This window comes from Lepisosteus platostomus, chromosome 15 (genome assembly GCF_059453375.1).
Source record: "Lepisosteus platostomus isolate fLepPlt1 chromosome 15, fLepPlt1.hap1, whole genome shotgun sequence".
In the NCBI taxonomy this organism is placed as follows: Eukaryota; Metazoa; Chordata; class Actinopteri; order Semionotiformes; family Lepisosteidae; genus Lepisosteus; species Lepisosteus platostomus.
The window spans coordinates 7,455,487-7,483,044 of record NC_142625.1 but is presented as its reverse complement, the minus strand read 5'-3'; the positions used below and the strand labels follow the sequence as shown (position 1 = coordinate 7,483,044).

At 52.4% G+C, this 27,558-nt stretch overlaps 8 non-coding genes across 8 annotated transcripts; all 8 read left to right on the top strand.

Annotated features, from left to right (window-relative positions):
- Positions 1–457: 457 nt before the first annotated feature.
- On the top strand, positions 458–649 carry LOC148647882 (U2 spliceosomal RNA). The gene has a single exon (XR_015927116.1). It is a non-coding gene; the product is annotated as a U2 spliceosomal RNA (small nuclear RNA).
- Positions 650–7,063: 6,414 nt separating this feature from the next.
- On the top strand, positions 7,064–7,257 carry LOC148647881 (U2 spliceosomal RNA). Its single transcript, XR_015927121.1, has one exon. It is a non-coding gene; the product is annotated as a U2 spliceosomal RNA (small nuclear RNA).
- An 847-nt stretch (positions 7,258–8,104) lies between these two features.
- On the top strand, positions 8,105–8,295 carry LOC148647880 (U2 spliceosomal RNA). The gene has a single exon (XR_015927437.1). It is a non-coding gene; the product is annotated as a U2 spliceosomal RNA (small nuclear RNA).
- Positions 8,296–14,771: 6,476 nt separating this feature from the next.
- LOC148647879 (U2 spliceosomal RNA) lies at positions 14,772–14,963 on the top strand. Its single transcript, XR_015927000.1, has one exon. It is a non-coding gene; the product is annotated as a U2 spliceosomal RNA (small nuclear RNA).
- An 843-nt stretch (positions 14,964–15,806) lies between these two features.
- Positions 15,807–15,997, top strand: LOC148647878 (U2 spliceosomal RNA). Its single transcript, XR_015927436.1, has one exon. It is a non-coding gene; the product is annotated as a U2 spliceosomal RNA (small nuclear RNA).
- An 847-nt stretch (positions 15,998–16,844) lies between these two features.
- On the top strand, positions 16,845–17,035 carry LOC148647877 (U2 spliceosomal RNA). Its single transcript, XR_015927435.1, has one exon. It is a non-coding gene; the product is annotated as a U2 spliceosomal RNA (small nuclear RNA).
- Positions 17,036–23,511: 6,476 nt separating this feature from the next.
- Positions 23,512–23,700, top strand: LOC148647876 (U2 spliceosomal RNA). The gene has a single exon (XR_015926963.1). It is a non-coding gene; the product is annotated as a U2 spliceosomal RNA (small nuclear RNA).
- Positions 23,701–24,547: 847 nt separating this feature from the next.
- On the top strand, positions 24,548–24,738 carry LOC148647875 (U2 spliceosomal RNA). Its single transcript, XR_015927434.1, has one exon. It is a non-coding gene; the product is annotated as a U2 spliceosomal RNA (small nuclear RNA).
- The last annotated feature ends 2,820 nt before the right edge of the window (positions 24,739–27,558 follow it).

Sequence of the window (27,558 nt, the reverse complement as noted above, 5' to 3'; positions counted from 1 at the left end):
TCGCTCAGCGATTTGCCCAAGACCTCTATGTGCAGAGGTAGAGTCCATTAGTCATGTGTTCTGGGGTTGCAGGATTGCGAAAGCAGTGTGGGGGCAGATGTCGGATCTATTTAACAAACTGGAACCGGGTTTTGTTCTATCTGGAGACAAAGTTCTTAGACGGTGGAGTAGGTCTTCGAGATCTGTGAGATGTGATCTTGTAATCTGGTTTGTAATCAGCATGGTTAAATTTGTGTTATGGGGATCGAGAAACAATTTGGTTAAACATGGTCATGTGGAAGGGGCTGGGGCAATATGTGCGAGGGTTCGTTTTGAGCTGCATAAGATGATGACAGCAGAGGTGCGTAGGTGGGGTTTTCATGCAGCCAAAGAGAAATGGAAACCATTGCTGGATTAAGGGGATGAGTTTGCCGATCGTGGATTGTGATGAATGATTTGTGATGTGGTTTTGTATTGTATTGTATTGTTATAATAAATGTAAAAAAAAAAAAAAAAATCTGTTCTTATCAGTTTAATATCTGATACGTCCCCCATCGGGGGACCACATATTAAACGGATTTTTGGAACAGGGAGCTGGATCAGGAGCTTGCTCCGTCCTCTCCACGCATCGGCCCGGTATTGCAGCGCCTCCGGGAGCGGTGCACCACCTTCTCTCAGCGGTGAAAAGACAGACGTAGGTAGCTAGGTAGCTAGCTAGCTAGCGAGCGAGCGAGCAAGCAAGCGAAGTGGACTGGAGCTCCTTCTTCTCGGGTCTCGTCCCTCGTCCCCCATCTGTGTGTCTCTGTGTTCTGTCTCTCTCTCGCCCTCTCGGTTCCCGTGCTCCCTCTGTGCGCTTTCCCGCGTCTCGACTCTCTGGGCAAGCAGGCCGGCCCCCTTTTCGGCTCCCGTGCGTTTTCCCTCCAAAAAACTTAGGTTTTTCAGCCTTTTCCCAGGGAGGCAGGCGTGGCTTGCTTGCTTGCTTGCTTGCTTGCTTGCTTGCTTGCGTGCGTGTCCGTCCCCGTCCCTGCAGGCGGGCCCCTTTCGACAGCTGGGCGTTTTCCCTCCAAAAAACTTAGTATATCCACCTTTTCTTTCTTTTTTTTCGGCAGGCAGGCAGGCAGGCGTGTGTGCGCGCGCGTCCCCGTCCCTCCCTCCCTCCCGAGAGAGAGCTGCCCCTTGCCTCTGCCCGCAGGTGCTGGCGCTCGGCTTTGGCTTGCAGCCGGTTGGGCGCAGCTGCTGCCGGTGGGAGGGGCCTAAGCTAAGGAGGCCGGGCGGCTGGCGCCCCCTGCGGCTGCGGTCGTTGTCGGGCCGTTGACAGAAGATCAAAGAGCAGGGCCCCCGCCCGGGACTGGCAGGAAGGCAGGCGGGCAGGCAAGAGAGAGGGGGAGCAGAGTCCCGCGGCAGGCCTCTGGCTGCAGGGAGGCCGGCAGCTGCGCGGGTCCCGGGCTCCAGAGGAGTCGGCCTGCGCCACTGTGCGCCAGCGGAACGCCCGCGCGTCGGTCCGCGCCTTTGTGGGCATCGCTTCTCGGCCTTTTGGCCAAGATCTAAAGATACGTGGCATGACCGCGGTCTGAGGACTTGACAAAAGGCGAAGACAACGAAGGCGAAGAGGAGAAGGAGAAGACAGCGGACAACGGAACCAGACCAGACGGGCGGAACCTTACCATCAGAAGACCGAAGCAGAAGTCCACCAAGGTCACCACGGGTAGTCGCCCTGGGTTGAGCCCAGGGGGCGAAGTGGGGCCTCCAAGATGACAGCGGTCGAAGGTGGTGAGTGGGCCCGCGGTTCGGCGGCTGTGCACCCTCTGTCCCGTGAGGGGCAGATGCGGTGCACAGTGCGTTTTGTTGTGAAGGAGGCAGAGAAGAAGAAGGAATGGATGAACCGTGAGCGGTTTGAAAGAGTAGTCCTGATGAAGGCTCTAGGGATTAAATTGAAGGACATTGATTGTCTACAAGATTTCCCAGTCAGAGGGATATACGACCTGTCGCTTGCATCGGATGAACTTTGTGAGAAAGCCTGGGAAAAGGTGTGTGAAGGAAGAGATGTGGAACCGCTTAATGATTTCTTGATAGAGCCTTTGTTTGCCAGGGAGCTCAGGACTCTGACAATTCACCTATTTAATCATCGGGTCCCAGAAAGAGACGTAATCACCTTTTTATCCAGATTTGTGGACGTGCAGGGAGAAGGTCAAAAAGATTTAGATGTCCTCAGAGTGTGGACCGGTAAAAGAAGATACACGGTGCGGCTAAAACCTAAGCCATCTGAGGGTGAGGGAGTGGTACATCCCCCGGCTTATTTCACGATTGGGCCTAATAGAGGCTACCTCTTCTATCCAGGCCAACCGGTGACGTGCAAGAAGTGTTTCCAGAGGGGTCATGTAGCGGCGAACTGTCCTGGCGGTGTGTGTAGAAAGTGTAAGGCCACAACTCACGAAACTAAGGACTGTACTAAGGTCTTAACGTGCGACCTGTGTGGGGCAGAAGGCCATGTGTACAGGGTTTGTCCGATGAAGAGTCGAAGTTTTGCAGATGTGGTGCGGACTTCGGCAGAGGGCCCGAGGAGAGAGGAGAGCAGACCACAGCAGAAGACCGCGACCACCCAGAGGACACAAGCAGACGCAAGAGAAGAAAGAGACGACAGACCAGAGGAGATGCCAAAGGCGACCAAGGTACCTGAAGAGGCGCGTCCGGGGACCTCGTCGTGGGCGGAAGTGATGGACAGGGCAGAGTCGGAGTCGCCGGAGTGGGTTACCCAGCCTAGCAGGGCTGCAAAGAGGAAGTCGGCGGCAGAGAAGAGAAGAATGAGGTCCGACGAGTGCGTGTTCGAGACTGTGGCTAATCGTTTTCAGGTCCTAGCTGTTGAGGAGGACTCGGGGAACAGTGACGTCGAGGCAGAGAAGGGAGAAGACGGAGAGAGAGGACAGAGAATGCCGAGACGGAAAAAGGCGATTGCTGTAAAGAGGGCGAGGGGGGAGTGTAAGAAAGGGGGTAGGAAGGAGGTAGGGGTGGAGGGGGGTGTAGAGGGAGAGGGAGAGGGAGGTAGGGAGGGGGGGAGTAGGGAGGAAGGGGAACAGAGGGAGAGGGGTGGAGAGCAGGGTGAGGAGGCTGACCCCTTGGAGGCCTCTGCTGAGGTCAGTACCCTCGACGACCCCATACCCCCGGGCCAGGGCGATATAGTGGTGGAACAGGAGGATTTCGTTTCAGAGACCTCAGAACAGTCGGGGAAAGACGGCGGTATCCACCTCCTGACCTCCGATGATCCTGGGGTAAGTCCATCATCCCTGGGGGAGGGGTCCCCGCAGGTTATGAGTGTGGGTGGGAATCTCCTCAGTCCTCTTGGAATAGAGAGTGCTTTTAGTTTGGGAGACGGGTTGCAGCTGCAGACTCCCTTTGACCCAACATGAGTCGTACCGTATGTACTATTAACGCCAGAGGGCTTAAAAATCATAGTAAGCGGATTGGCGTCTTCAAATGGTTAGAAGCGCGCCATTTCGGCTTTTGTTTCTTGCAGGAAGTACACTTAGGCACAAAAGGTGATATTGTCACCTTTAAGAGAGACTGGGTAAAAGGGGAGTCCTGGTGGAGTGTAGGGGGAGTGCACTCATCCGGAATCGGGATCCTATGTGGAACCCCGAATTTCTCTGTAAGCGAAGTTAACTGCATAGTCCCAGGAAGGCTAATGATTGTAGATGGGGCATGGGAAAGATTGCAGGTACGTTTAATAGCTGTCTACGGGCCTGCCGAAAGGCGGCTCCAGGGGGCGTTTTTGAAGGACCTTGAGCCACATCTGTACACCAATAGAGTGGTGGTGATGGGAGGGGATTTTAATATTGATGTATGTGATGCGAGTGGTGTGAGTGTGAGTGATCTTAAAGAATTAATATCACGGTTTCACCTAAAAGATGGTCACAAGGACTATAGTCAGGGACAGAGAATGCACACATGGAGTAATGGAAGGGGTGTCTTCAGAAGACTTGATTATATCTTCACCACCCTACGTGGGTTGACACAGGCGGCAACGGTTACTCCGGTATGGTTTTCAGATCATCTGTTGCTGTCGGTTGATTTGATACCAGATGGTATGGACCCTAAATCAAACTACTGGAAACTGAACACGAAAGTGTTATTGGAAGCCGATTATCAGAGTTTGATAGTTGCGCTTTTGGATCGGTTCCAGTTACAGAGGGGGCGGTACCAGACAGCGGTGCTGTGGTGGGAAGCCTGTAAAAGGGCGATCTCCAAGGCTTCTATCTCATACTGTAGCCAAAAGAAGGTAGCAGAGAGAGGAGAGCTTGTGAGATTGCAGCAGGAACTAGAAGAGCAGTATGTGGTTTCCAACCAGGGTGGTGCTTTCGACATGACAAAAGTTTCTGAGCTTAAACTCAGACTGAAAGAACTTTGGGTAGAGAGAGCTAAGGATTTTTTGTTTAGGTTGAAGGGTAACCTGATTGAGGGGGAGGAGAGGTGCTCAGCCCAGTTTTTTGGCTCGGTCAGAGCCAGACAGAAGAGGACTCTCTTCGAGGGTCTGAGGAGAGAAGATGGGTCCAGGGTCAGAGACATAGAAGGCATGGTGAGGTGTGCAACTAATTTTTACAAGGTTTTATTTTCAGAGAAACCAGTGGATGAGAGTTTGTGGGATGAGTGGTTGATTGGGTTTGACAGGAAGATTGATGGTATGGAAGGTGTGGGTGAGGCCCTAACAATGACTGAGATTGGAGAAGCCATTGGTGGCCTGCGTAGAGGTACCACCCCGGGGATGGACGGACTCCCGACGGAATTTTATGTAACCTTCCGAGAAAGGTTACTACCGGTGTTGTTGGAGGTTTATAACGAAGTCCTGAGGGAGGGTGAACTCGGCAGAACGATGAGGACAGGTATTATGTCTCTGGTGTTTAAGAAAGGAGACAAGGAAGATCTGGAGAACTGGAGGCCGATCCAATTACTCTGTTCCGATTATAAGATCTTGGCCAGAGTATTGGGGAGACGGCTGAGGAAGGTGATGCCGGACCTGATAAGTAAAGACCAAACCTGCAGTGTGGAGGGTAGAAACGTAAAGTGGAACCTGCAGTTGATCAGGGACGTCATTGAATGGGTGGAGGACAGGAACCTTGAGATGATGCTTGTGAGCCTAGACCAAAATAAGGCCTTTGACCGGGTGCATCACTCATTCCTTTGGGAGGTGATGAGAAGAGTGGGGCTGGATGAGGGCCTCATCAGATGGATCAAGGTTTTGTATAATAATGTCATCTCAAGGGTATGCATCAACGGTATGCTTGGCATGGGCATTCCGGTCAGGTGTGGGGTGAGACAGGGATGCCCTCTGTCCCCCTTATTATATGTGCTGTACATAGAACCCTTTCTGCATCGGATTCGTGGGGATCCTCGAGTGGAAGGGGTGGTGGTTCCTGGGAGTGGAGGAGAACAGGCGAAAATAGCAGCCTATGCAGACGATATTTCTCTGTTTCTTAGCACTGACAGAAGTCTTCACCAAGTACTACAGATAGCAGATAGTATGACCAAAGGGACAGGTGCTTTTTTGAACAAAGCAAAGTGTACGGTTAAATACTTCGGTAGATGGAAGGAAAGACAAGATGTGACGGGCGGTCTTACCTTGGTGACGGGACCGGTTAAAATTCTGGGAGTTCTTTTTCATACGCAGGACTCCGCCAGGATCAACTGGGACCTGAGGCTGGGGAAGGTAAATCAAAAGATCGGTATGTGGTTGAATAGGTCGCTGACGTACACAGGGAAAGTACTAGTCCTAAAGGTAGACATACTGCCATTGCTGCTTCATTTGGCTTGTGTGTTCCCTCTGCCTGCTCGGCTGCGTCGAAACCTGGTGAGGGCGGTCTTCCACTTCGTTTGGAGTGGGGGGCATGAGTACATCAAGAGAGCGGATATGTGCAGGCCAGTGGAGGAGGGTGGTAGGTCGGTTCCAGACTTCCCGTTGAAACTAGACACAATATTTGTCGCAAATTTGTGTAAAACACTATACGAAGATCCGGATCACCTTTGTGTATGTTTTATCCGTTTGTGGTTTGCGAATACGATGAAGCACCTGGTAGTCTGGACGAATACAACGCCGAAGGCGCAAAAATTGCCCTGGCATTATAGACATGCGGTGGTGTGGTTACAGAAGCACCCAGGGTTCAGAAAGGGCTTGGGGGCTACGGACCACAAACAGATGTATAGGACTATCATGGAGAAGGGGGAACCTGCAGTGGTGGGGGTGTCGGAGGAGGAGTGGCGGCAGATCCAGCCGGTGGGTCTAGAAAACAGACTCAAGGACCTAAACTGGCGGGCTCTCTGGAACAGGTTGCCGGTGAGGGACACGCTCTACAGGCATGGGTTGTCCAGACAGGATAAGTGCCCGCAGCCTGGCTGTTCTGAGGTCGAAACCCTGCTTCACGTTTTCTGGGGCTGTGTTTTCGCCCAAAGGGTGTGGGGTCACAGTGCTGAATTATTACAGAAAGCCGCTGTTGATTTTGTTTTAAGCAGTCGGGTGGTGTTTCGGGGAGTAAAGGGGGTGAGAAAATGGAATAATGAATTTGTGTTATGGTATATAATTAGTTTGGTTAAATTTTATATATGGGTAGCGAGGAGGGAGGTGGTGGAGCATGGCAGTTGTGTTTCAGCCTTATCTGTATTTAGCAAAGGCAAAAATGAAGTTACTAGACGTGTTCGGTGGGACATCTTACGGTGGGGTTTTGCTGCGGCCAAAGAAAGATGGAAGGGATTAATTTCTTTGGGGTGTTAAATTGATTTCTGTATATGGGTTTGTTTTATAATAATATAAGGAATGTTGGGGATGGAGGAGGGATCTTTTTTGCATACAGGGCGGGATTATGGTAATGTAACGGTTTTGTGTTTATGGTTCTGATGTCTGTTTCTTTTGTGATTCTATTTTCGAAATGAACCAATATGAATACTGTTGTACTAACATTTTCATGACCGTTTGATTTGTGTTTCGGATTGTTGAGTGTAATAGTATAAGGGTTGTTGTTAGTGTTACAGAGGGAGGCTGGTTTAGGGTATGTTTGAATGTTGGGGAAGGGTGTGGTTGTCTTACTGTGCTGTGTTGAAGTTTGTTATGTTTGTAATAAAAAACATAAAAAAAAAAAAAAATCTGTTCTTATCAGTTTAATATCTGATACGTCCCCCATCGGGGGACCACATATTAAACGGATTTTTGGAACAGGGAGCTGGATCAGGAGCTTGCTCCGTCCTCTCCACGCATCGGCCCGGTATTGCAGCGCCTCCGGGAGCGGTGCACCACCTTCTCTCAGCGGTGAAAAGACAGACGTAGGTAGCTAGGTAGCTAGCTAGCTAGCGAGCGAGCGAGCAAGCAAGCGAAGTGGACTGGAGCTCCTTCTTCTCGGGTCTCGTCCCTCGTCCCCCATCTGTGTGTCTCTGTGTTCTGTCTCTCTCTCGCCCTCTCGGTTCCCGTGCTCCCTCTGTGCGCTTTCCCGCGTCTCGACTCTCTGGGCAAGCAGGCCGGCCCCCTTTTCGGCTCCCGTGCGTTTTCCCTCCAAAAAACTTAGGTTTTTCAGCCTTTTCCCAGGGAGGCAGGCGTGGCTTGCTTGCTTGCTTGCTTGCTTGCTTGCTTGCTTGCGTGCGTGTCCGTCCCCGTCCCTGCAGGCGGGCCCCTTTCGACAGCTGGGCGTTTTCCCTCCAAAAAACTTAGTATATCCACCTTTTCTTTCTTTTTTTTCGGCAGGCAGGCAGGCAGGCGTGTGTGCGCGCGCGTCCCCGTCCCTCCCTCCCTCCCGAGAGAGAGCTGCCCCTTGCCTCTGCCCGCAGGTGCTGGCGCTCGGCTTTGGCTTGCAGCCGGTTGGGCGCAGCTGCTGCCGGTGGGAGGGGCCTAAGCTAAGGAGGCCGGGCGGCTGGCGCCCCCTGCGGCTGCGGTCGTTGTCGGGCCGTTGACAGAAGATCAAAGAGCAGGGCCCCCGCCCGGGACTGGCAGGAAGGCAGGCGGGCAGGCAAGAGAGAGGGGGAGCAGAGTCCCGCGGCAGGCCTCTGGCTGCAGGGAGGCCGGCAGCTGCGCGGGTCCCGGGCTCCAGAGGAGTCGGCCTGCGCCACTGTGCGCCAGCGGAACGCCCGCGCGTCGGTCCGCGCCTTTGTGGGCATCGCTTCTCGGCCTTTTGGCTAAGATCAAGTGTAGTATCTGTTCTTATCAGTTTAATATCTGATACGTCCCCCATCGGGGGACCACATATTAAACGGATTTTTGGAACAGGGAGCTGGATCAGGAGCTTGCTCCGTCCTCTCCACGCATCGGCCCGGTATTGCAGCGCCTCCGGGAGCGGTGCACCACCTTCTCTCAGCGGTGAAAAGACAGACGTAGGTAGCTAGGTAGCTAGCTAGCTAGCGAGCGAGCGAGCAAGCAAGCGAAGTGGACTGGAGCTCCTTCTTCTCGGGTCTCGTCCCTCGTCCCCCATCTGTGTGTCTCTGTGTTCTGTCTCTCTCTCGCCCTCTCGGTTCCCGTGCTCCCTCTGTGCGCTTTCCCGCGTCTCGACTCTCTGGGCAAGCAGGCCGGCCCCCTTTTCGGCTCCCGTGCGTTTTCCCTCCAAAAAACTTAGGTTTTTCAGCCTTTTCCCAGGGAGGCAGGCGTGGCTTGCTTGCTTGCTTGCTTGCTTGCTTGCTTGCTTGCGTGCGTGTCCGTCCCCGTCCCTGCAGGCGGGCCCCTTTCGACAGCTGGGCGTTTTCCCTCCAAAAAACTTAGTATATCCACCTTTTCTTTCTTTTTTTTCGGCAGGCAGGCAGGCAGGCGTGTGTGCGCGCGCGTCCCCGTCCCTCCCTCCCTCCCGAGAGAGAGCTGCCCCTTGCCTCTGCCCGCAGGTGCTGGCGCTCGGCTTTGGCTTGCAGCCGGTTGGGCGCAGCTGCTGCCGGTGGGAGGGGCCTAAGCTAAGGAGGCCGGGCGGCTGGCGCCCCCTGCGGCTGCGGTCGTTGTCGGGCCGTTGACAGAAGATCAAAGAGCAGGGCCCCCGCCCGGGACTGGCAGGAAGGCAGGCGGGCAGGCAAGAGAGAGGGGGAGCAGAGTCCCGCGGCAGGCCTCTGGCTGCAGGGAGGCCGGCAGCTGCGCGGGTCCCGGGCTCCAGAGGAGTCGGCCTGCGCCACTGTGCGCCAGCGGAACGCCCGCGCGTCGGTCCGCGCCTTTGTGGGCATCGCTTCTCGGCCTTTTGGCTAAGATCAAGTGTGTGGCCTGACCGCAGCTTGCATCTTAGCCAGGAGAAAGGGAGAGACGGATCGCTTGTTTCGGGGAGACTCGAAGCCTTTTTTTGCGTGGCGGTTTTTTTCCGGCCATTTTTGACGATGGAGGGAGGAGCCTTTTCAAGGGAAGGAAGAGTGCGACATGCTGTGCGTTTTGTGTTACGAGACAACGGGGAGAAGACGGAGTTCACTTCAAGGGACAGTTTCGAGGACGAGGTGATGAGAGATGCCCTGCACCTGGAGCCTGAGGACGTGTTCTGCCTACAAGACTTCCCGGGTAAGAGGTGTTTTGACCTTTCGCTCAACTCAGAGAATATTGTCAGGGGCGTTTGGGCAGAGGTGAACAGAAGGAAAGAGGAAAAACCTTTCGTGGACTACTATGTGGAGCCCTTGTTTGCCAGGGAGTTAAGAACCTTGACAGTGGCAATGTTTAACCCCTATATGCCTGAAGAAAACATAGTCTGTTTTTTGAAGCGCTTCGTGGATATTCAGGGCATAGGGGTGAAGATAATAGACAGGAAAAACTATTGGACAGGGAAGTGGCGTTACAGGGTGCGTTTCAGAGCGAATGGGTCAGCACCGGACGGTCTTTTGCACCCGCCTGCATCATTTGAGATAGGCTCCAACAGGGGGTACTTGTTCTATTACGGACAGCCCTCGGTTTGCAGGAGATGTAGGAAGGAGGGACATCATGTGGTGGATTGCAGGGAGCGAATCTGCAGAAGATGTGAGGGGGTTGGTCACCTATCTTCAGAATGCAAGGAAGAGAGGAGGTGTAATCTGTGCGGAGGTGCAGGGCATATATTTAAAGACTGTGCTTTACGGAAAAGGACTTTTTCAGAAGTCGTGAGTGGAGTTGCAGGTGAAAGACCAGGTGCTGCAAATGAAGAGGAGAGGCGAAGAGAGGTGGATGAAGGTGGGGAGGCTGACAATAGGGAACCTGGAAAAAAGGGAAACCGAAGGTTTTCAAAAGATGGAAGCTTCTTAACGGTAGAAGAAGAGGAAACCGGAGAAGTGGTGAGAGGGGCAGAAGAAGGGGCGGAGCTCAATTTGCATATGCAAAGTGAGCCCACAGATGGAAGTTTTTCTGATAAGGACAGCTTTTCAGAGGTTTCAGAGACGCCAGGACTAGACTTTTTGAAAGCAGCTGCGATGGAAGTGGGGCAGGAGGTGCAAAGTGTCCAGGAAGGGAGTTGGGGAGAGAGGATGGAGGAAGAGGAGGGAGAAGGGCCGTCGGTGTCAAAAAGATCCATAAAGAGGAAGGCACAAGGCTCAGATGCTCTAGTGGCCAAAAAGGCAGATAGAGGTACTGAGGATTTGTCACTGAGTGATACACCTGTCTCAGAGGTCCTGGTGGCAGTTTACACACCTGGAGAGGGTGAAGTCCATGATGAGGGACTTGTTCTGTCCCAGTCCAGAGATTGCTCAGTATTATCAGGAGCTTCTTGCATACCTGAAACGGATGAGGGCAACCAGGTACTTACCGGAGGTGGGGGTGTCCAGGCTGAGCAGAAGCTGAGGAGTGAGGAGGGCCTTTGGCTCGATTCGGACCTCCCCAGAGATTTCATCGACCTGTGCAAATGGAACGAAAAGAATAGAGATGTTCATTGGCCAGCCGGGTTTGAAGAACAGGATCTGCAGAAGAAAGGGATTAAGTACAAGTGTGAGTACCTTGGTAAAGAAGTGAGACGCATTCAAATATATGGAAGAACCCACTCAGAGATAGGTTCAAAAAAGTGCCTTTTCTCGGATTTAGTAAAGCAGTGGAGGAACAGTGCTGGGAAGGCAAAGGAAGCCTTTGCTTCAGGGGTGTACAGAAAGGAAGGAAGGTATGTGAAAAAGTTGGATGCCTCATCAGGTTTTTTAAAGAAGTGTGAATGGCAGAACGGAAATGTGAGGTTCCCGAACAAGGCGGGTGGAATCAAAAACGTACTCAGAAGATTTCCGGGAGTGAAACTCGAGAACGAAGGAGCGGCTAGGAGAATCACAAGATTGACTGTGAGTGGTCATCAAGAATCGGAAGTGCGGGACGCTTACATAGCGGTGATGGCCATTATAGATAAATGGGAAGAGAAAATGTAAAATAATTATTCATGACTATAAAAGTCCTCACGTTAAACACCAGGGGGCTGAGGGATAAAGTGAAAAGGACAGCAGTCTTTCAGTCTTTGAGGATTTTTAATTTCGATGTCTGTCTTTTGCAGGAGGTTCATTTGAAAAATGATAATGATGTGGTCGGTTTTGCGCGTGAGTGGGATAGAGGTGATTCTAGGTGGAGTGTGGGTGGGGTTCACTCATCGGGTGTGGGTGTGTTGATTGGAAATCGGGATGTTTTAGTCGAAGGGAGTGTTGCAGTGGTACCGGGAAGAGTCTTAAGTGTTGATTTGTGCATTGGTGAGTGTAACTTTAGAATAGTGTGTGTCTATGCTCCTGCTGTAGGGTCAATGAGGGCAGATTTTTTTAAAGAACTGTTCCCTTTGTGTGCCACGAATAGGTTCCTGGTTATTGGTGGAGATTTTAATGTTGACCTCTTTAATAAGGAAGAGGCAGGGGCAAAGCAGCTGCGCACACTATTGACGCGCTTTAATTTAGTTGATAGTGCAGTGCGTTTCCGAGCAAAAGGGGTGGTACCTACCTGGAGAAACACAGCGGGTGTAGCGAAGCGCCTTGATTATGTTTTTGTATCCAGGGAGGTGGCAGTTGGTGGAGTAAACACTCATCCGGCCTGGCTTTCAGATCACGATATTGTAGAAGTGGATTTGAGCCTGGCAAGAGGAATGTATGGGAAGGGTGTATGGAGAATGAATGTTGAGGTGTTGGAGGAGAGAGAGTATGTAGATTGTATGAGTTTGTATTTGAACAGGTGGCGGGAAGAAAGGCGACAGCATGTTCCCACGTTGGAATGGTGGGAGCAGATCAAAAAGAAAATCAAAAAAGAAACGAGGTCATATTGTCGTGAGCGTCAGAAAAAGGTGAGGAGAGAGGGGAGACTGCTCCAGGAAGAGCTGAATAAGCTCTACGCTCTCCTTAACGAAGGAGTGCAAGTGGACATGGCTGAGGTGGCAGCCTCAAAAAGGAAATTAAGGGCATATCACGAGGAGAGGGCAAAGAATTTTATTTTTAAGGCCCGAGTTGACTCATCCCTGCAGCAAGGGACCTGTGTTTCTTATCTTTTTAGACAGGTGAGAAAGCAACAGGTTAAAAGAAGGCTGGACGGGATACAAGTGGATGAGAGCACAGTAGTAGCAGATAAAGAAGGCATGTTGGAGGCAGTGTTTGGTTATTATCAGAATCTCTTTTCTGAAAAGGAGATGGGAAGGGAGACAGATTTTGCCTCCCTGGATTGTATTGTCTCAAAGCTGCCAGAGGAGAGTAGGGCCCTCTTAGAAAGGCCGTTTACATTAGAAGAGCTCAGGGTGGCCTTAGCTGGCTCAAAAAATGGAAAGGTGCCTGGAATTGATGGTTTGCCATCAGAATTCTACAGGACCTTCTGGGGTATATTGGGGCCGATCTTGCTGGAGGTAATGAAGGAGGTTTTTTGCAAGGACGTTTTGGGAAGATCGATGCGTGAGGGGGTTTTGACTCTGCTGTATAAAAAAGGCCAACCGACAGAGTTAGCGAATTGGAGGCCTTTAACTATGCTTTGCTCAGATTATAAACTGTTCGCAAAGGTGTTAGTTAATAGGATGAAAGGGGTGTTGGACAAAGTGATTGGGAAAGATCAGACGTGTGGGGTCCAGGGAAGGAAAATTACCTGGTCATTGCAGTTGGTTAGGGACATAATAGCGTGGTCCGAGCAGAGGAAAATCCCCCTTGCACTGGTGAGCCTTGATTTGGAGAAGGCTTTTGATAGAGTGTCACATAAGTTTTTGTGGGCCGTGATGGAGAGGATGGGTTTTGGCACACTTTTTATTAGGTGGCTAAAGACTCTGTATAAGCACGTAGGGAGTAGAGTGGTGGTGAATGGGTATCTTGGGAAATTGGTAGAACAGAAGGTGGGCGTGAGACAAGGTTGTCCTTTATCGCCTCTATTGTTTGTAATCTATTTGGAGCCTTTTGTTAGGATGGTTAACGCGAGCCCACGTGTAGAAGGAATAATGCTGCCTGGGAGTGGTGGGGGGAGGGTGAAGATGACTTTGTATGCTGACGATATCACTTTGATGGTAGGGTCGAAGGAAAGTCTGCAGGAGGCTCTGGGGATTTTCGATAGCTTCGCCCGGATATCTGGGGCAAAGTTAAATAGACAAAAAAGCAAAGTTAAATATTTTGGGTGTTGGAGGGACGAAAAGGGAAGTCTCTGCGACCTGAATTACTGCAGGGGTCCTTTGAAAGTTTTGGGGGTTTCTTTTAATGACCTGAGTACGATTCATAACAGCTGGCAAGAGGCATTGGAGGTGGTCAGGAAAAGGCTACTCCGATGGGGCGACAGAAGGTTTTCTTTCATCGAAAAGGTAATCATATTAAAAACAGACGTGTTACCCGCCCTCACGTTTTTAGCAAATGTGTATCCTATGCCGGCTAGGTATAACAGGTATCTGGTCAGAGAAGTTTTTAGTTTTTTGTGGAATAAAAAATATGAATATGTAAAACGTGTAGATATGTATAGATCCATAGAAAAGGGGGGTAGGTCAGTACCGAACATGCCGATCAAGTTAAATTGTTTATTTGTGTCTGGTTTGTGTAAAGCTTTGAAACAGCCTGTGTCTCATGATCATCAGTACTTTGTAAGATTTTGGTTATCAAACAGCATGCGCAGACTCACCAACTGGAAGAACGACGTCCCTCACGGTGAAGATCTGCCCTGGCATTACAGGCATGCAGTGTCCTGGACAAGGAAACATCTGGAGTCGGTGGACGAGTTGGAGATGCTGGATCACAGGGCACTGTATTGCGCTATAACAGAAAGAGAAGAAGCCAGGGTTGTGGGGGGCGTTGCAAATGAGATCTGGGGAAGAGTGCAGCCCAAGGGTTTGCGTTTGGACTGTCTAGACCTCAATTGGTTAACGGTATGGAAGAGACTTCCAGTAAGATCCGTATTATATAAACATAAGTTGACTAAACAAGTCGGGTGCCCTCGAACGGGATGTTGTGGCGAGGAAAGCATCGAACATGTATTTTGGTTCTGTAATTTTGCGCAAAAAGTGTGGGAAAAGAGTAAAATTGTTTTGGAAGCTATAGATAGCACCTTTACGATAAACCTTGCAACAATAATGTTTGGTATAAGGAGGGGGGGGAGAACGAAAGAAATGTGTTTTTTGTTATGGTTTTTAATTAGCTTTGTGAAAATAGAACTGTGGGCTGCAAGAAATTTGTTGGTGAAGAAGGGAGTGACATGTGATGTGGGAGGGGTGTGGAAAAAGGTATTGTGGGATGTCAGATGTATGGTGGCCAATGATAAAAGGAAGTTGAGTTTTCACGCTGTTAAAGAAAAGTGGAAAGTATTGGCCAATGTCTAACTATTGATGGTCTTGTTTATTGTAATCCCATGTTTTGATTGGTTTATGCAGTGTTTTGTTTGAGTTATTTGTGTGTCTATATGTTTGATTTTGGTGATTGATGAGGTTTCTGTGAACTTGTTTGTTGTTACTTTTTGATAATAAAAAAAAAAAAAAAAAAAAAAATCTGTTCTTATCAGTTTAATATCTGATACGTCCCCCATCGGGGGACCACATATTAAACGGATTTTTGGAACAGGGAGCTGGATCAGGAGCTTGCTCCGTCCTCTCCACGCATCGGCCCGGTATTGCAGCGCCTCCGGGAGCGGTGCACCACCTTCTCTCAGCGGTGAAAAGACAGACGTAGGTAGCTAGGTAGCTAGCTAGCGAGCGAGCGAGCAAGCAAGCGAAGTGGACTGGAGCTCCTTCTTCTCGGGTCTCGTCCCTCGTCCCCCATCTGTGTGTCTCTGTGTTCTGTCTCTCTCTCGCCCTCTCGGTTCCCGTGCTCCCTCTGTGCGCTTTCCCGCGTCTCGACTCTCTGGGCAAGCAGGCCGGCCCCCTTTTCGGCTCCCGTGCGTTTTCCCTCCAAAAAACTTAGGTTTTTCAGCCTTTTCCCAGGGAGGCAGGCGTGGCTTGCTTGCTTGCTTGCTTGCTTGCTTGCTTGCTTGCGTGCGTGTCCGTCCCCGTCCCTGCAGGCGGGCCCCTTTCGACAGCTGGGCGTTTTCCCTCCAAAAAACTTAGTATATCCACCTTTTCTTTCTTTTTTTTCGGCAGGCAGGCAGGCAGGCGTGTGTGCGCGCGCGTCCCCGTCCCTCCCTCCCTCCCGAGAGAGAGCTGCCCCTTGCCTCTGCCCGCAGGTGCTGGCGCTCGGCTTTGGCTTGCAGCCGGTTGGGCGCAGCTGCTGCCGGTGGGAGGGGCCTAAGCTAAGGAGGCCGGGCGGCTGGCGCCCCCTGCGGCTGCGGTCGTTGTCGGGCCGTTGACAGAAGATCAAAGAGCAGGGCCCCCGCCCGGGACTGGCAGGAAGGCAGGCGGGCAGGCAAGAGAGAGGGGGAGCAGAGTCCCGCGGCAGGCCTCTGGCTGCAGGGAGGCCGGCAGCTGCGCGGGTCCCGGGCTCCAGAGGAGTCGGCCTGCGCCACTGTGCGCCAGCGGAACGCCCGCGCGTCGGTCCGCGCCTTTGTGGGCATCGCTTCTCGGCCTTTTGGCTAAGATCAAGTGTAGTATCTGTTCTTATCAGTTTAATATCTGATACGTCCCCCATCGGGGGACCACATATTAAACGGATTTTTGGAACAGGGAGCTGGATCAGGAGCTTGCTCCGTCCTCTCCACGCATCGGCCCGGTATTGCAGCGCCTCCGGGAGCGGTGCACCACCTTCTCTCAGCGGTGAAAAGACAGACGTAGGTAGCTAGGTAGCTAGCTAGCTAGCGAGCGAGCGAGCAAGCAAGCGAAGTGGACTGGAGCTCCTTCTTCTCGGGTCTCGTCCCTCGTCCCCCATCTGTGTGTCTCTGTGTTCTGTCTCTCTCTCGCCCTCTCGGTTCCCGTGCTCCCTCTGTGCGCTTTCCCGCGTCTCGACTCTCTGGGCAAGCAGGCCGGCCCCCTTTTCGGCTCCCGTGCGTTTTCCCTCCAAAAAACTTAGGTTTTTCAGCCTTTTCCCAGGGAGGCAGGCGTGGCTTGCTTGCTTGCTTGCTTGCTTGCTTGCTTGCTTGCGTGCGTGTCCGTCCCCGTCCCTGCAGGCGGGCCCCTTTCGACAGCTGGGCGTTTTCCCTCCAAAAAACTTAGTATATCCACCTTTTCTTTCTTTTTTTTCGGCAGGCAGGCAGGCAGGCGTGTGTGCGCGCGCGTCCCCGTCCCTCCCTCCCTCCCGAGAGAGAGCTGCCCCTTGCCTCTGCCCGCAGGTGCTGGCGCTCGGCTTTGGCTTGCAGCCGGTTGGGCGCAGCTGCTGCCGGTGGGAGGGGCCTAAGCTAAGGAGGCCGGGCGGCTGGCGCCCCCTGCGGCTGCGGTCGTTGTCGGGCCGTTGACAGAAGATCAAAGAGCAGGGCCCCCGCCCGGGACTGGCAGGAAGGCAGGCGGGCAGGCAAGAGAGAGGGGGAGCAGAGTCCCGCGGCAGGCCTCTGGCTGCAGGGAGGCCGGCAGCTGCGCGGGTCCCGGGCTCCAGAGGAGTCGGCCTGCGCCACTGTGCGCCAGCGGAACGCCCGCGCGTCGGTCCGCGCCTTTGTGGGCATCGCTTCTCGGCCTTTTGGCTAAGATCAAGTGTAGTATCTGTTCTTATCAGTTTAATATCTGATACGTCCCCCATCGGGGGACCACATATTAAACGGATTTTTGGAACAGGGAGCTGGATCAGGAGCTTGCTCCGTCCTCTCCACGCATCGGCCCGGTATTGCAGCGCCTCCGGGAGCGGTGCACCACCTTCTCTCAGCGGTGAAAAGACAGACGTAGGTAGCTAGGTAGCTAGCTAGCTAGCGAGCGAGCGAGCAAGCAAGCGAAGTGGACTGGAGCTCCTTCTTCTCGGGTCTCGTCCCTCGTCCCCCATCTGTGTGTCTCTGTGTTCTGTCTCTCTCTCGCCCTCTCGGTTCCCGTGCTCCCTCTGTGCGCTTTCCCGCGTCTCGACTCTCTGGGCAAGCAGGCCGGCCCCCTTTTCGGCTCCCGTGCGTTTTCCCTCCAAAAAACTTAGGTTTTTCAGCCTTTTCCCAGGGAGGCAGGCGTGGCTTGCTTGCTTGCTTGCTTGCTTGCTTGCTTGCTTGCGTGCGTGTCCGTCCCCGTCCCTGCAGGCGGGCCCCTTTCGACAGCTGGGCGTTTTCCCTCCAAAAAACTTAGTATATCCACCTTTTCTTTCTTTTTTTTCGGCAGGCAGGCAGGCAGGCGTGTGTGCGCGCGCGTCCCCGTCCCTCCCTCCCTCCCGAGAGAGAGCTGCCCCTTGCCTCTGCCCGCAGGTGCTGGCGCTCGGCTTTGGCTTGCAGCCGGTTGGGCGCAGCTGCTGCCGGTGGGAGGGGCCTAAGCTAAGGAGGCCGGGCGGCTGGCGCCCCCTGCGGCTGCGGTCGTTGTCGGGCCGTTGACAGAAGATCAAAGAGCAGGGCCCCCGCCCGGGACTGGCAGGAAGGCAGGCGGGCAGGCAAGAGAGAGGGGGAGCAGAGTCCCGCGGCAGGCCTCTGGCTGCAGGGAGGCCGGCAGCTGCGCGGGTCCCGGGCTCCAGAGGAGTCGGCCTGCGCCACTGTGCGCCAGCGGAACGCCCGCGCGTCGGTCCGCGCCTTTGTGGGCATCGCTTCTCGGCCTTTTGGCTAAGATCAAGTGTGTGGCCTGACCGCAGCTTGCATCTTAGCCAGGAGAAAGGGAGAGACGGATCGCTTGTTTCGGGGAGACTCGAAGCCTTTTTTTGCGTGGCGGTTTTTTTCCGGCCATTTTTGACGATGGAGGGAGGAGCCTTTTCAAGGGAAGGAAGAGTGCGACATGCTGTGCGTTTTGTGTTACGAGACAACGGGGAGAAGACGGAGTTCACTTCAAGGGACAGTTTCGAGGACGAGGTGATGAGAGATGCCCTGTACCTGGAGCCTGAGGACGTGTTCTGCCTACAAGACTTCCCGGGTAAGAGGTGTTTTGACCTTTCGCTCAACTCAGAGAATATTGTCAGGGGCGTTTGGGCAGAGGTGAACAGAAGGAAAGAGGAAAAACCTTTCGTGGACTACTATGTGGAGCCCTTGTTTGCCAGGGAGTTAAGAACCTTGACAGTGGCAATGTTTAACCCCTATATGCCTGAAGAAAACATAGTCTGTTTTTTGAAGCGCTTCGTGGATATTCAGGGCATAGGGGTGAAGATAATAGACAGGAAAAACTATTGGACAGGGAAGTGGCGTTACAGGGTGCGTTTCAGAGCGAATGGGTCAGCACCGGACGGTCTTTTGCACCCGCCTGCATCATTTGAGATAGGCTCCAACAGGGGGTACTTGTTCTATTACGGACAGCCCTCGGTTTGCAGGAGATGTAGGAAGGAGGGACATCATGTGGTGGATTGCAGGGAGCGAATCTGCAGAAGATGTGAGGGGGTTGGTCACCTATCTTCAGAATGCAAGGAAGAGAGGAGGTGTAATCTGTGCGGAGGTGCAGGGCATATATTTAAAGACTGTGCTTTACGGAAAAGGACTTTTTCAGAAGTCGTGAGTGGAGTTGCAGGTGAAAGACCAGGTGCTGCAAATGAAGAGGAGAGGCGAAGAGAGGTGGATGAAGGTGGGGAGGCTGACAATAGGGAACCTGGAAAAAAGGGAAACCGAAGGTTTTCAAAAGATGGAAGCTTCTTAACGGTAGAAGAAGAGGAAACCGGAGAAGTGGTGAGAGGGGCAGAAGAAGGGGCGGAGCTCAATTTGCATATGCAAAGTGAGCCCACAGATGGAAGTTTTTCTGATAAGGACAGCTTTTCAGAGGTTTCAGAGACGCCAGGACTAGACTTTTTGAAAGCAGCTGCGATGGAAGTGGGGCAGGAGGTGCAAAGTGTCCAGGAAGGGAGTTGGGGAGAGAGGATGGAGGAAGAGGAGGGAGAAGGGCCGTCGGTGTCAAAAAGATCCATAAAGAGGAAGGCACAAGGCTCAGATGCTCTAGTGGCCAAAAAGGCAGATAGAGGTACTGAGGATTTGTCACTGAGTGATACACCTGTCTCAGAGGTCCTGGTGGCAGTTTACACACCTGGAGAGGGTGAAGTCCATGATGAGGGACTTGTTCTGTCCCAGTCCAGAGATTGCTCAGTATTATCAGGAGCTTCTTGCATACCTGAAACGGATGAGGGCAACCAGGTACTTACCGGAGGTGGGGGTGTCCAGGCTGAGCAGAAGCTGAGGAGTGAGGAGGGCCTTTGGCTCGATTCGGACCTCCCCAGAGATTTCATCGACCTGTGCAAATGGAACGAAAAGAATAGAGATGTTCATTGGCCAGCCGGGTTTGAAGAACAGGATCTGCAGAAGAAAGGGATTAAGTACAAGTGTGAGTACCTTGGTAAAGAAGTGAGACGCATTCAAATATATGGAAGAACCCACTCAGAGATAGGTTCAAAAAAGTGCCTTTTCTCGGATTTAGTAAAGCAGTGGAGGAACAGTGCTGGGAAGGCAAAGGAAGCCTTTGCTTCAGGGGTGTACAGAAAGGAAGGAAGGTATGTGAAAAAGTTGGATGCCTCATCAGGTTTTTTAAAGAAGTGTGAATGGCAGAACGGAAATGTGAGGTTCCCGAACAAGGCGGGTGGAATCAAAAACGTACTCAGAAGATTTCCGGGAGTGAAACTCGAGAACGAAGGAGCGGCTAGGAGAATCACAAGATTGACTGTGAGTGGTCATCAAGAATCGGAAGTGCGGGACGCTTACATAGCGGTGATGGCCATTATAGATAAATGGGAAGAGAAAATGTAAAATAATTATTCATGACTATAAAAGTCCTCACGTTAAACACCAGGGGGCTGAGGGATAAAGTGAAAAGGACAGCAGTCTTTCAGTCTTTGAGGATTTTTAATTTCGATGTCTGTCTTTTGCAGGAGGTTCATTTGAAAAATGATAATGATGTGGTCGGTTTTGCGCGTGAGTGGGATAGAGGTGATTCTAGGTGGAGTGTGGGTGGGGTTCACTCATCGGGTGTGGGTGTGTTGATTGGAAATCGGGATGTTTTAGTCGAAGGGAGTGTTGCAGTGGTACCGGGAAGAGTCTTAAGTGTTGATTTGTGCATTGGTGAGTGTAACTTTAGAATAGTGTGTGTCTATGCTCCTGCTGTAGGGTCAATGAGGGCAGATTTTTTTAAAGAACTGTTCCCTTTGTGTGCCACGAATAGGTTCCTGGTTATTGGTGGAGATTTTAATGTTGACCTCTTTAATAAGGAAGAGGCAGGGGCAAAGCAGCTGCGCACACTATTGACGCGCTTTAATTTAGTTGATAGTGCAGTGCGTTTCCGAGCAAAAGGGGTGGTACCTACCTGGAGAAACACAGCGGGTGTAGCGAAGCGCCTTGATTATGTTTTTGTATCCAGGGAGGTGGCAGTTGGTGGAGTAAACACTCATCCGGCCTGGCTTTCAGATCACGATATTGTAGAAGTGGATTTGAGCCTGGCAAGAGGAATGTATGGGAAGGGTGTATGGAGAATGAATGTTGAGGTGTTGGAGGAGAGAGAGTATGTAGATTGTATGAGTTTGTATTTGAACAGGTGGCGGGAAGAAAGGCGACAGCATGTTCCCACGTTGGAATGGTGGGAGCAGATCAAAAAGAAAATCAAAAAAGAAACGAGGTCATATTGTCGTGAGCGTCAGAAAAAGGTGAGGAGAGAGGGGAGACTGCTCCAGGAAGAGCTGAATAAGCTCTACGCTCTCCTTAACGAAGGAGTGCAAGTGGACATGGCTGAGGTGGCAGCCTCAAAAAGGAAATTAAGGGCATATCACGAGGAGAGGGCAAAGAATTTTATTTTTAAGGCCCGAGTTGACTCATCCCTGCAGCAAGGGACCTGTGTTTCTTATCTTTTTAGACAGGTGAGAAAGCAACAGGTTAAAAGAAGGCTGGACGGGATACAAGTGGATGAGAGCACAGTAGTAGCAGATAAAGAAGGCATGTTGGAGGCAGTGTTTGGTTATTATCAGAATCTCTTTTCTGAAAAGGAGATGGGAAGGGAGACAGATTTTGCCTCCCTGGATTGTATTGTCTCAAAGCTGCCAGAGGAGAGTAGGGCCCTCTTAGAAAGGCCGTTTACATTAGAAGAGCTCAGGGTGGCCTTAGCTGGCTCAAAAAATGGAAAGGTGCCTGGAATTGATGGTTTGCCATCAGAATTCTACAGGACCTTCTGGGGTATATTGGGGCCGATCTTGCTGGAGGTAATGAAGGAGGTTTTTTGCAAGGACGTTTTGGGAAGATCGATGCGTGAGGGGGTTTTGACTCTGCTGTATAAAAAAGGCCAACCGACAGAGTTAGCGAATTGGAGGCCTTTAACTATGCTTTGCTCAGATTATAAACTGTTCGCAAAGGTGTTAGTTAATAGGATGAAAGGGGTGTTGGACAAAGTGATTGGGAAAGATCAGACGTGTGGGGTCCAGGGAAGGAAAATTACCTGGTCATTGCAGTTGGTTAGGGACATAATAGCGTGGTCCGAGCAGAGGAAAATCCCCCTTGCACTGGTGAGCCTTGATTTGGAGAAGGCTTTTGATAGAGTGTCACATAAGTTTTTGTGGGCCGTGATGGAGAGGATGGGTTTTGGCACACTTTTTATTAGGTGGCTAAAGACTCTGTATAAGCACGTAGGGAGTAGAGTGGTGGTGAATGGGTATCTTGGGAAATTGGTAGAACAGAAGGTGGGCGTGAGACAAGGTTGTCCTTTATCGCCTCTATTGTTTGTAATCTATTTGGAGCCTTTTGTTAGGATGGTTAACGCGAGCCCACGTGTAGAAGGAATAATGCTGCCTGGGAGTGGTGGGGGGAGGGTGAAGATGACTTTGTATGCTGACGATATCACTTTGATGGTAGGGTCGAAGGAAAGTCTGCAGGAGGCTCTGGGGATTTTCGATAGCTTCGCCCGGATATCTGGGGCAAAGTTAAATAGACAAAAAAGCAAAGTTAAATATTTTGGGTGTTGGAGGGACGAAAAGGGAAGTCTCTGCGACCTGAATTACTGCAGGGGTCCTTTGAAAGTTTTGGGGGTTTCTTTTAATGACCTGAGTACGATTCATAACAGCTGGCAAGAGGCATTGGAGGTGGTCAGGAAAAGGCTACTCCGATGGGGCGACAGAAGGTTTTCTTTCATCGAAAAGGTAATCATATTAAAAACAGACGTGTTACCCGCCCTCACGTTTTTAGCAAATGTGTATCCTATGCCGGCTAGGTATAACAGGTATCTGGTCAGAGAAGTTTTTAGTTTTTTGTGGAATAAAAAATATGAATATGTAAAACGTGTAGATATGTATAGATCCATAGAAAAGGGGGGTAGGTCAGTACCGAACATGCCGATCAAGTTAAATTGTTTATTTGTGTCTGGTTTGTGTAAAGCTTTGAAACAGCCTGTGTCTCATGATCATCAGTACTTTGTAAGATTTTGGTTATCAAACAGCATGCGCAGACTCACCAACTGGAAGAACGACGTCCCTCACGGTGAAGATCTGCCCTGGCATTACAGGCATGCAGTGTCCTGGACAAGGAAACATCTGGAGTCGGTGGACGAGTTGGAGATGCTGGATCACAGGGCACTGTATTGCGCTATAACAGAAAGAGAAGAAGCCAGGGTTGTGGGGGGCGTTGCAAATGAGATCTGGGGAAGAGTGCAGCCCAAGGGTTTGCGTTTGGACTGTCTAGACCTCAATTGGTTAACGGTATGGAAGAGACTTCCAGTAAGATCCGTATTATATAAACATAAGTTGACTAAACAAGTCGGGTGCCCTCGAACGGGATGTTGTGGCGAGGAAAGCATCGAACATGTATTTTGGTTCTGTAATTTTGCGCAAAAAGTGTGGGAAAAGAGTAAAATTGTTTTGGAAGCTATAGATAGCACCTTTACGATAAACCTTGCAACAATAATGTTTGGTATAAGGAGGGGGGGGAGAACGAAAGAAATGTGTTTTTTGTTATGGTTTTTAATTAGCTTTGTGAAAATAGAACTGTGGGCTGCAAGAAATTTGTTGGTGAAGAAGGGAGTGACATGTGATGTGGGAGGGGTGTGGAAAAAGGTATTGTGGGATGTCAGATGTATGGTGGCCAATGATAAAAGGAAGTTGAGTTTTCACGCTGTTAAAGAAAAGTGGAAAGTATTGGCCAATGTCTAACTATTGATGGTCTTGTTTATTGTAATCCCATGTTTTGATTGGTTTATGCAGTGTTTTGTTTGAGTTATTTGTGTGTCTATATGTTTGATTTTGGTGATTGATGAGGTTTCTGTGAACTTGTTTGTTGTTACTTTTTGATAATAAAAAAAAAAAAAAAAAAAATCTGTTCTTATCAGTTTAATATCTGATACGTCCCCCATCGGGGGACCACATATTAAACGGATTTTTGGAACAGGGAGCTGGATCAGGAGCTTGCTCCGTCCTCTCCACGCATCGGCCCGGTATTGCAGCGCCTCCGGGAGCGGTGCACCACCTTCTCTCAGCGGTGAAAAGACAGACGTAGGTAGCTAGGTAGCTAGCTAGCTAGCGAGCGAGCGAGCAAGCAAGCGAAGTGGACTGGAGCTCCTTCTTCTCGGGTCTCGTCCCTCGTCCCCCATCTGTGTGTCTCTGTGTTCTGTCTCTCTCTCGCCCTCTCGGTTCCCGTGCTCCCTCTGTGCGCTTTCCCGCGTCTCGACTCTCTGGGCAAGCAGGCCGGCCCCCTTTTCGGCTCCCGTGCGTTTTCCCTCCAAAAAACTTAGGTTTTTCAGCCTTTTCCCAGGGAGGCAGGCGTGGCTTGCTTGCTTGCTTGCTTGCTTGCTTGCTTGCTTGCGTGCGTGTCCGTCCCCGTCCCTGCAGGCGGGCCCCTTTCGACAGCTGGGCGTTTTCCCTCCAAAAAACTTAGTATATCCACCTTTTCTTTCTTTTTTTTCGGCAGGCAGGCAGGCAGGCGTGTGTGCGCGCGCGTCCCCGTCCCTCCCTCCCTCCCGAGAGAGAGCTGCCCCTTGCCTCTGCCCGCAGGTGCTGGCGCTCGGCTTTGGCTTGCAGCCGGTTGGGCGCAGCTGCTGCCGGTGGGAGGGGCCTAAGCTAAGGAGGCCGGGCGGCTGGCGCCCCCTGCGGCTGCGGTCGTTGTCGGGCCGTTGACAGAAGATCAAAGAGCAGGGCCCCCGCCCGGGACTGGCAGGAAGGCAGGCGGGCAGGCAAGAGAGAGGGGGAGCAGAGTCCCGCGGCAGGCCTCTGGCTGCAGGGAGGCCGGCAGCTGCGCGGGTCCCGGGCTCCAGAGGAGTCGGCCTGCGCCACTGTGCGCCAGCGGAACGCCCGCGCGTCGGTCCGCGCCTTTGTGGGCATCGCTTCTCGGCCTTTTGGCTAAGATCAAGTGTAGTATCTGTTCTTATCAGTTTAATATCTGATACGTCCCCCATCGGGGGACCACATATTAAACGGATTTTTGGAACAGGGAGCTGGATCAGGAGCTTGCTCCGTCCTCTCCACGCATCGGCCCGGTATTGCAGCGCCTCCGGGAGCGGTGCACCACCTTCTCTCAGCGGTGAAAAGACAGACGTAGGTAGCTAGGTAGCTAGCTAGCTAGCGAGCGAGCGAGCAAGCAAGCGAAGTGGACTGGAGCTCCTTCTTCTCGGGTCTCGTCCCTCGTCCCCCATCTGTGTGTCTCTGTGTTCTGTCTCTCTCTCGCCCTCTCGGTTCCCGTGCTCCCTCTGTGCGCTTTCCCGCGTCTCGACTCTCTGGGCAAGCAGGCCGGCCCCCTTTTCGGCTCCCGTGCGTTTTCCCTCCAAAAAACTTAGGTTTTTCAGCCTTTTCCCAGGGAGGCAGGCGTGGCTTGCTTGCTTGCTTGCTTGCTTGCTTGCTTGCTTGCGTGCGTGTCCGTCCCCGTCCCTGCAGGCGGGCCCCTTTCGACAGCTGGGCGTTTTCCCTCCAAAAAACTTAGTATATCCACCTTTTCTTTCTTTTTTTTCGGCAGGCAGGCAGGCAGGCGTGTGTGCGCGCGCGTCCCCGTCCCTCCCTCCCTCCCGAGAGAGAGCTGCCCCTTGCCTCTGCCCGCAGGTGCTGGCGCTCGGCTTTGGCTTGCAGCCGGTTGGGCGCAGCTGCTGCCGGTGGGAGGGGCCTAAGCTAAGGAGGCCGGGCGGCTGGCGCCCCCTGCGGCTGCGGTCGTTGTCGGGCCGTTGACAGAAGATCAAAGAGCAGGGCCCCCGCCCGGGACTGGCAGGAAGGCAGGCGGGCAGGCAAGAGAGAGGGGGAGCAGAGTCCCGCGGCAGGCCTCTGGCTGCAGGGAGGCCGGCAGCTGCGCGGGTCCCGGGCTCCAGAGGAGTCGGCCTGCGCCACTGTGCGCCAGCGGAACGCCCGCGCGTCGGTCCGCGCCTTTGTGGGCATCGCTTCTCGGCCTTTTGGCCAAGATCTAAAGATACGTGGCATGACCGCGGTCTGAGGACTTGACAAAAGGCGAAGACAACGAAGGCGAAGAGGAGAAGGAGAAGACAGCGGACAACGGAACCAGACCAGACGGGCGGAACCTTACCATCAGAAGACCGAAGCAGAAGTCCACCAAGGTCACCACGGGTAGTCGCCCTGGGTTGAGCCCAGGGGGCGAAGTGGGGCCTCCAAGATGACAGCGGTCGAAGGTGGTGAGTGGGCCCGCGGTTCGGCGGCTGTGCACCCTCTGTCCCGTGAGGGGCAGATGCGGTGCACAGTGCGTTTTGTTGTGAAGGAGGCAGAGAAGAAGAAGGAATGGATGAACCGTGAGCGGTTTGAAAGAGTAGTCCTGATGAAGGCTCTAGGGATTAAATTGAAGGACATTGATTGTCTACAAGATTTCCCAGTCAGAGGGATATACGACCTGTCGCTTGCATCGGATGAACTTTGTGAGAAAGCCTGGGAAAAGGTGTGTGAAGGAAGAGATGTGGAACCGCTTAATGATTTCTTGATAGAGCCTTAGTTTGCCAGGGAGCTCAGGACTCTGACAATTCACCTATTTAATCATCGGGTCCCAGAAAGAGACGTAATCACCTTTTTATCCAGATTTGTGGACGTGCAGGGAGAAGGTCAAAAAGATTTAGATGTCCTCAGAGTGTGGACCGGTAAAAGAAGATACACGGTGCGGCTAAAACCTAAGCCATCTGAGGGTGAGGGAGTGGTACATCCCCCGGCTTATTTCACGATTGGGCCTAATAGAGGCTACCTCTTCTATCCAGGCCAACCGGTGACGTGCAAGAAGTGTTTCCAGAGGGGTCATGTAGCGGCGAACTGTCCTGGCGGTGTGTGTAGAAAGTGTAAGGCCACAACTCACGAAACTAAGGACTGTACTAAGGTCTTAACGTGCGACCTGTGTGGGGCAGAAGGCCATGTGTACAGGGTTTGTCCGATGAAGAGTCGAAGTTTTGCAGATGTGGTGCGGACTTCGGCAGAGGGCCCGAGGAGAGAGGAGAGCAGACCACAGCAGAAGACCGCGACCACCCAGAGGACACAAGCAGACGCAAGAGAAGAAAGAGACGACAGACCAGAGGAGATGCCAAAGGCGACCAAGGTACCTGAAGAGGCGCGTCCGGGGACCTCGTCGTGGGCGGAAGTGATGGACAGGGCAGAGTCGGAGTCGCCGGAGTGGGTTACCCAGCCTAGCAGGGCTGCAAAGAGGAAGTCGGCGGCAGAGAAGAGAAGAATGAGGTCCGACGAGTGCGTGTTCGAGACTGTGGCTAATCGTTTTCAGGTCCTAGCTGTTGAGGAGGACTCGGGGAACAGTGACGTCGAGGCAGAGAAGGGAGAAGACGGAGAGAGAGGACAGAGAATGCCGAGACGGAAAAAGGCGATTGCTGTAAAGAGGGCGAGGGGGGAGTGTAAGAAAGGGGGTAGGAAGGAGGTAGGGGTGGAGGGGGGTGTAGAGGGAGAGGGAGAGGGAGGTAGGGAGGGGGGGAGTAGGGAGGAAGGGGAACAGAGGGAGAGGGGTGGAGAGCAGGGTGAGGAGGCTGACCCCTTGGAGGCCTCTGCTGAGGTCAGTACCCTCGACGACCCCATACCCCCGGGCCAGGGCGATATAGTGGTGGAACAGGAGGATTTCGTTTCAGAGACCTCAGAACAGTCGGGGAAAGACGGCGGTATCCACCTCCTGACCTCCGATGATCCTGGGGTAAGTCCATCATCCCTGGGGGAGGGGTCCCCGCAGGTTATGAGTGTGGGTGGGAATCTCCTCAGTCCTCTTGGAATAGAGAGTGCTTTTAGTTTGGGAGACGGGTTGCAGCTGCAGACTCCCTTTGACCCAACATGAGTCGTACCGTATGTACTATTAACGCCAGAGGGCTTAAAAATCATAGTAAGCGGATTGGCGTCTTCAAATGGTTAGAAGCGCGCCAT